Genomic DNA, 7,318 nt, shown 5'->3' with positions numbered 1-7,318 from the left:
TTAGAGGAGGCAGGTAGTCTAGTGGTTAGAGGAGGCAGGTAGTCTAGTGGTTAGATGAGGCAGGTAGTCTAGTGGTTAGAGGAGACAGGAAGTCTAGTGGTAAGAGGAGAACCTTGGCGTGATCCTGGACAACACCCTGTCGTTCTCAACTAACATCAGGGCGGTGGTCCGTTCCTGTAGGTTCATGCTCTACAACATCCGCAGAGTACGACCCTGCCTCACACAGGAAGCGGCGCAGGTCCTAATCCAGGCACTTGTCATCTCCCGTCTGGACTACTGCAACTCGCTGTTGGCTGGGCTCCCTGCCTGTGCCATTAAACCCCTACAACTCATCCAGAACGCCGCAGCCCGTCTGGTGTTCAACCTTCCCAAGTTCTCTCACGTCACCCCGCTCCTCCGCTCTCTCCACTGGCTTCCAGTTGAAGCTCGCATCTGCTACAAGACCATGGTGCTTGCCTACGGAGCTGTGAGGGGAACGGCACCTCAGTACCTCCAGGCTCTGATCAGGCCCTACACCCAAACAAGGGCACTGCGTTCATCCACCTCTGGCCTGCTCGCCTCCCTACCACTGAGGAAGTACAGTTCCCGCTCAGCCCAGTCAAAACTGTTCGCTGCTCTGGCCCCCAATGGTGGAACAAACTCCCTCACGACGCCAGGACAGCGGAGTCAATCACCACCTTCCGGAGACACCTGAAACCCCACCTCTTTAAGGAATACCTAGGATAGGATAGGTAATCCTTCTCACCCCCCCTTTAAGATTTAGATGCACTATTGTAAAGTGACTATTCTACTGGATGTCATAAGGTGAATGCACCAATTTGTAAGTCGCTCTGGATAAGGGCGTCTGCTAAATGACTTAAATGTAAATGTTAAATGTAGGTAGTCTAGTGGTTAGAGGAGGCAGGTAGCCTCGTGGTTAGAGGAGACAGGTAGTCTAGTGGTCAGAGGAGGCAGGTAGTCTAGTGGTTAGAGGAGACAGGTAGCCTAGTGGTTAGAGGAGGCAGGAAGTCTAGTGGTAAGAGGAGACAGGTAGTCTAGTGGTTAGAGGAGGCAGGTAGCCTCGTGGTTAGAGGAGACAGGTAGTCTAGTGGTCAGAGGAGGCAGGTAGTCTAGTGGTTAGAGGAGACAGGTAGCCTAGTGGTTAGAGGTGGCAGGGTAGTCTAGTGGTTAGAGGAGACAGGTAGTCTAGTGGGTAGAGGAGGCAGGTAGCCTAGTGGTTAGAAGAGGCAGGTAGCCTAGTGGTTAGAGGAGGCAGGTAGTCTAGTGGTTAGAGGAGACAGGTAGCCTAGTGGTTAGAGGTGGCAGGTAGTCTCGTGGTTAGAGGAGGCAGGTAGCCTAGTGGTTAGAGGAGGCAGGTAGCCTAGTGGTTAGAGGAGGCAGGTAGTCTAGTGGTTAGAGGAGACAGTTAGCCTAGTGGTTAGAGGTGGCAGGGTAGTCTAGTGGTTAGAGGAGGCAGGTAGTCTAGTGGTTAGAGGAGGCAGGTAGTCTAGTGGTTAGAGGAGGCAGGTAGCCTAGTGGTTAGAGGAGGCAGGTAGTCTAGTGGTTAGAGGAGGCAGGTAGTCTAGTGGTTAGAGGAGGCAGGTAGCCTAGTGGTTAGAGGAGGCAGGTAGTCTAGTGGTTAGAGGTGGCAGGGTAGTCTAGTGGTTAGAGGAGGCAGGTAGTCTAGTGGTTAGAGGAGGCAGGTAGTCTAGTGGTTAGAGTAGGCAGGTAGCCTAGTGGTTAGAGGAGACAGGTAGTCTAGTGGTTAGAGTAGGCAGGTAGCCTAGTGGTTAGAGGAGACAGGTAGCCTAGTGGTTAGAGGAGGCAGGTAGCCTAGTGGTTAGAGGAGGCAGTTAGTCTAGTGGTTAGAGGAGACAGGTAGTCTAGTGGTTAGAGGAGGCAGGTAGTCTAGTGGTTAGAGGAGGCAGGTGGTCTGGTGGTTAGTGGAGACATGTAGCCTAGTGGTTAGAGGAGGCAGGTAGTCTAGTGGTTAGAGGAGGCAGGTAGTCTAGTGTTTAGAGGAGGCAGGTAGTCTAGTGGTTAGCGGAGACAGGTAGTCTAGTGGTTAGAGGAGACAGGTAGCCTAGTGGTTAGAGGAGACAGGTAGTCTGGTGGTTAGAGGAGACAGGTAGTCTAGTGGTTAGAGGAGGCAGGTAGCCTAGTGGTTAGAGGAGGCAGGTAGTCTAGTGGTTAGAGGTGGCAGGGTAGTCTAGCGGTTAGAGGAGGCAGGTAGTCTAGTGGTTAAAGGAGGCAGGTAGCCTAGTGGTTAAAGGAGACAGGCAGTCTAGTGGTTAGAGGAGGCAGGTAGTCTAGTGGTTAGATGAGGCAGGTAGTCTAGTGGTTAGAGGAGGCAGGTAGTCTAGTGGTTAGAGGAGACAGGTAGTCTAGTGGTTAGAGGAGACAGGTAGTCTAGTGGTTAGAGGAGACAGGTAATCTAGTGGTTAGGGGAGGCAGGTAGTCTAGTGGTTAGAGGAGGCAGGTAGTCTAGTGGTTAGGGGAGGCAGGTAGTCTAGTGGTTAGAGGTGGCAGGGTAGTCTAGTGGTTAGAGGAGGCAGGTAGTCTAGTGGTTAGAGGTGGCAGGGTAGTCTAGTGGTTAGAGGAGGCAGGTAGTCTAGTGGTTAGAGGAGACAGGTAGTCTAGTGGTTAGGGGAGGCAGGTAGTCTAGTGGTTAGAGGTGGCAGGGTAGTCTAGTGGTTAGAGGAGGCAGGTAGTCTAGTGGTTAGGGGAGGCAGGTAGTCTAGTGGTTAGGGGAGGCAGGTAGTCTAGTGGTTAGTGTTTGTCCAATATTTGGAAGGTTGCTGGATTAAATCCTGGAGCTGACAAGATCAAAATCAGTCGTTTTGCCCCTGAACAAGGCAGGTAACCCACTGTTCCCCTGAACAAGGCAGTTAACCCACTGTTCCCCTGAACAAGGCAGTTAACCCACTGTTCCCCTGAACAAGGCAGTTAACCCACTGTTCCCCTGAACAAGGCAGTTAACCCACTGTTCCCCTGAACAAGGCAGTTAACCCACTGTTCCCCTGAACAAGGCAGTTAACCCACTGTTCCCCTGAACAAGGCAGTTAACCCACTGTTCCCCTGAACAAGGCAGTTAACCCACTGTTCTCCTGAACAAGGCAGTTAACCCACTGTTCCCCTGAACAAGGCAGTTAACCCACTGTTCCCCTGAACAAGGCAGTTAACCCACTGTTCCCTGAACAAGGCAGTTAACCCACTGTTCCCTGGAACAAGGCAGTTAACCCACTGTTCCCCTGAACAAGGCAGTTAACCCACTGTTCCCCTGAACAAGGCAGTTAACCCACTGTTCCCTGAACAAGGCAGTTAACCCACTGTTCCCTGAACAAGGCAGTTAACCCACTGTTCCCTGAACAAGGCAGTTAACCCACTGTTCCCCTGAACAAGGCAGTTAACCCACTGTTCCCCTGAACAAGGCAGTTAACCCACTGTTCCCCTGAACAAGGCAGTTAACCCACTGTTCCCCTGAACAAGGCAGTTAACCCACTGTTCCCCTGAACAAGGCAGTTAACCCCACTGTTCCCCTGAACAAGGCAGTTAACCCACTGTTCCCCTGAACAAGGCAGTTAACCCACTGTTCCCCTGAACAAGGCAGTTAAGGCAGTTACTAAAGGAAGGAAGGGATTTTCTCCATTTAGATAATGTTTACTGAAGGAAGGAAGGGATTTTCTCCATTTAGATAATGTTTACTAAAGGATGGTAGGGATTTCCTCCATTTAAATAATGTTTACTAAAGGAAGGAAGGGATTTTCTCCATTTAGATAATGTTTACTAAAGGAAGGAAGGGATTTTCCCCATTTAAATAATGTTTACTAAAGGAAGGAAGGGATTTTCTCCATTTAGATAATGTTTACTAAAGGAAGGAAGGGATTTTCTCCATTTAGATAATGTTTACTAAAGGAAGGAAGGGATTTCCTCCATTTAGAAAATGTTTACTAAAGGAAGGAAGGGATTTTCTCCATTTAGATCATGTTTACTGAAGGATAGTAGGGATTTTATCCATTTAGATAATGTTTACTAAAGGAAGGAAGGGATTTCCTCCATTTAGAAAATGTTTACTAAAGGAAGGAAGGGATTTTCTCCATTTAGATAATGTTTACTGAAGGATAGAAGGGATTTTATCCATTTAGATAATGTTTACTGAAGGAAGGAAGGGATTTTTTCCATTTAGAAAATGTTTACTGAAGGATGGAAGGGATTTTATCCATTTAGATAATGTTTACTAAAGGAAGGAAGGGATTTCCTCCATTTAGAAAATGTTTACTGAAGGATAGAAGGGATTTTATCCATTTAGATAATGTTTACTAAAGGAAGGAAGGGATTTTCTCCATTTAGATAATGTTTACTAAAGGAAGGAAGGGATTTTCTCCATTTAGATAATGTTTACTGAAGGAAGGAAGGGATTTTTTCCATTTAGATAATGTCTTAAAAAGTTTATACTGACAATGATTAGAACATGAGCCCTGTGGTGGTAATATTCACAAGCGCTGACTCAATTACATTCTCCACACAAAACAAAATGCAGTCGGCTTGAATTTGCAACTAATAAGAAAAACTTGATTGAAAGTTCAAGTCAGTGATTTTACAAACTGAGTTATCATAATGTCTATACTGAATTATGTCTCTAATTCAATGCGATTAACAAATGTTTTCTTTCATTTTGTTGTTCAAACAAATACAGGTAGACCACAAAAGCCACAACCCTGATTGGCAGATGAGTGAAGACCCCGATGTGAAGCACCTGCTACTCGTTGGTTGTCCACCTATGTCCCTATAAATGCTGTTTTGAAAGAAAAAGTTTTGTAACGTTATAGGCTTTGGTTTTTTCCATTTATGTTTTGAGGTTGGACTTTAGCACGTACAGCTCGTTAGCACGTACAGCTCGTTAGCACGTAGGGAGCGCAGATTGGTGTCACCTTGTTAGTCAGTATGTGTTACACCTGTGCTGGCTTGTCAATCTCATTAGTGGGAAGGGATTTGACCTTTGCTGACCCAGGGGCTATTTAAGATTGGCTGATCCAGTGCACGTTGGCAGCAGCTAACGGGGATCCTAATAAATACTAAATAGGTAGCCTATTATATGACATACAGTTCTTTAGTGTCTGCTACTGTGGTGAGTTAACTATTCTGCATCTCCATCAGCCTCCATGCCCCATGCCTATAAGTTCAAGCTCACTCTTTTCAGATCCTCCCTCAGCACACCATGTTTAGCTTCCAGCTAAATGTGATTTGCCCATTCCACCTCCCCTCCTTCACCCCATTCCTGGTTTATCTCCTCACCTCCCTCCCTTCCTAGTTTATCTCCTCACCTCCCTCCCTTCCTAGTTCATCTCCTCACCCCTCCCTTCCTGGTTTATCTCCTCACCTCCCTCCCTTCCTAGTTTATCTCCTCACGTCCCTCCCTTCCTAGTTCATCTCCTCACCTCTCTCCCTTTTCTGGTTCTTCTCCTCTGAGGGCTCTGCCTAGATTGGCATAACACTGGCCTCTCTCTGACTGGCACAGGCACTTATTGATCTCCCATCAGTGTAAAATGAGAAAGCCAGACACATGTAGGTAGGCCAGGCAGCAATCCCTCCCTCTCCCCCAGGCAGCAATCCCTCCCTCTCAATGGTAAAACTAATGGTACATTTAATTTGTAATGACCCTGAAGTGGAAAAGGCCAACAGTAGGGGAGGTGTTGTGTTGTTTAGAGACAACGGGTGAGGAGGTGTTGTGGTGTTTAGAGACAACGGGTGAGGTGTTGTGTTGTTTAGAGACAACGGGTGAGGAGGTGTTGTGTTCTTTAGAGACAACGGGTGAGGAGGTGTTGTGTTCTTTAGAGACAACGGGTGAGGAGGTGTTGTGATCTTTAGAGACAACGGGTGAGGAGGTGTTGTGGTGTTTAGAGACAACGGGTGAGGAGGTGTTGTGTTCTTTAGAGACAACGGGTGAGGAGGTGTTGTGTTCTTCAGAGACAACGGGTGAGGAGGTGTTGTGTTCTTTAGAGACAACGGGTGAGGAGGTGTTGTGGTGTTTAGAGACAACGGGTGAGGAGGTGTTGTGGTGTTTAGAGACAACGGGTGAGGAGGTGTTGTGTTCTTTAGAGACAACGGGTGAGGAGGTGTTGTGTTCTTTAGAGACAACGGGTGAGGAGGTGTTGTGTTCTTTAGAGACAACGGGTGAGGAGGTGTTGTGTTGTTTAGAGACAACGGGTGAGGAGGTGTTGTGTTGTTTAGAGACAACGGGTGAGGAGGTGTTGTGGTGTTTAGAGACAACAGGTGAGGAGGTGTTGTGGTGTTTAGAGACAACGGGTGAGGAGGTGTTGTCTTGTGTTGTTTAGAGACAACTGGTGAGGAGGTGTTGTGGTGTTTAGAGACAACGGGTGAGGAGGTGTTGTGGTGTTTAGAGACAACGGGTGAGGAGGTGTTGTGGTGTTTAGAGACAACGGGTGAGGAGGTGTTGTGGTGTTTAGAGACAACGGGTGAGGAGGTGTTGTGGTGTTTAGAGACAACGGGTGAGGAGGTGTTGTGGTGTTTAGAGACAACGGGTGAGGAGGTGTTGTGGTGTTTAGAGACAACGGGTGAGGAGGTGTTGTGGTGTTTAGAGACAACGGGTGAGGAGGTGTTGTGTTGTTTAGAGACAACGGGTGAGGAGGTGTTGTGGTGTTTAGAGACAACGGGTGAGGAGGTGTTGTGGTGTTTAGAGACAACGGGTGAGGAGGTGTTGTGGTGTTTAGAGACAACGGGTGAGGAGGTGTTGTGTTCTTTTAGAGACAACGGGTGAGGAGGTGTTGTGGTGTTTAGAGACAACGGGTGAGGAGGTGTTGTGGTGTTTAGAGACAACGGGTGAGGAGGTGTTGTGGTGTTTAGAGACAACGGGTGAGGAGGTGTTGTGTTCTTTAGAGACAACGGGTGAGGAGGTGTTGTGTTCTTTAGAGACAACGGGTGAGGAGGTGTTGTGTTGTTTAGAGACAACGGTGAGGAGGTGTTGTGTGTTTAGAGACAACGGGTGAGGAGGTGTTGTGTTGTTTAGAGACAACGGGTGAGGAGGTGTTGTGTTGTTTAGAGACAACGGGTGAGGAGGTGTTGTGGTGTTTAGAGACAACGGGTGAGGAGGTGTTGTGGTGTTTAGAGACAACGGGTGAGGAGGTGTTGTGTTGTTTAGAGACAACGGGTGAGGAGGTGTTGTGTTGTTTAGAGACAACGGGTGAGGAGGTGTTGTGGTGTTTAGAGACAACGGGTGAGGAGGTGTTGTCTTGTGTGCTTTAGAGACAATGGGTGAGGAGGTGTTGTGGTGTTTAGAGACAACGGGTGAGGAGGTGTTGTGTTCTTTAGAGACAACGGG

General features: G+C 48.0%; 1 long non-coding RNA gene across 2 annotated transcripts; it reads left to right on the top strand.

Moving 5' to 3' along the window:
• Nucleotides 1–5,743: 5,743 nt before the first annotated feature.
• LOC127916675 (uncharacterized) lies at nucleotides 5,744–7,087 on the top strand. 2 transcript variants are annotated; one of them, XR_008095511.1, is made up of 6 exons: nucleotides 5,769–5,831; nucleotides 5,865–5,930; nucleotides 5,964–6,029; nucleotides 6,063–6,095; nucleotides 6,563–6,628; nucleotides 7,024–7,087. It is a non-coding gene; the product is annotated as an uncharacterized LOC127916675 (long non-coding RNA). The 2 variants fall into 2 exon arrangements; XR_008095512.1 differs by lacking the exon at nucleotides 5,865–5,930 and having other exon boundaries at nucleotides 5,744–5,831.
• Nucleotides 7,088–7,318: the final 231 nt, after the last annotated feature.

Source organism: Oncorhynchus keta, chromosome 4, assembly GCF_023373465.1.
Source record: "Oncorhynchus keta strain PuntledgeMale-10-30-2019 chromosome 4, Oket_V2, whole genome shotgun sequence".
NCBI classification, from domain to species: Eukaryota; Metazoa; Chordata; class Actinopteri; order Salmoniformes; family Salmonidae; genus Oncorhynchus; species Oncorhynchus keta.
Note: the sequence above shows the minus strand (reverse complement) of the source record. Positions and strands in the feature narration are given on the sequence as shown.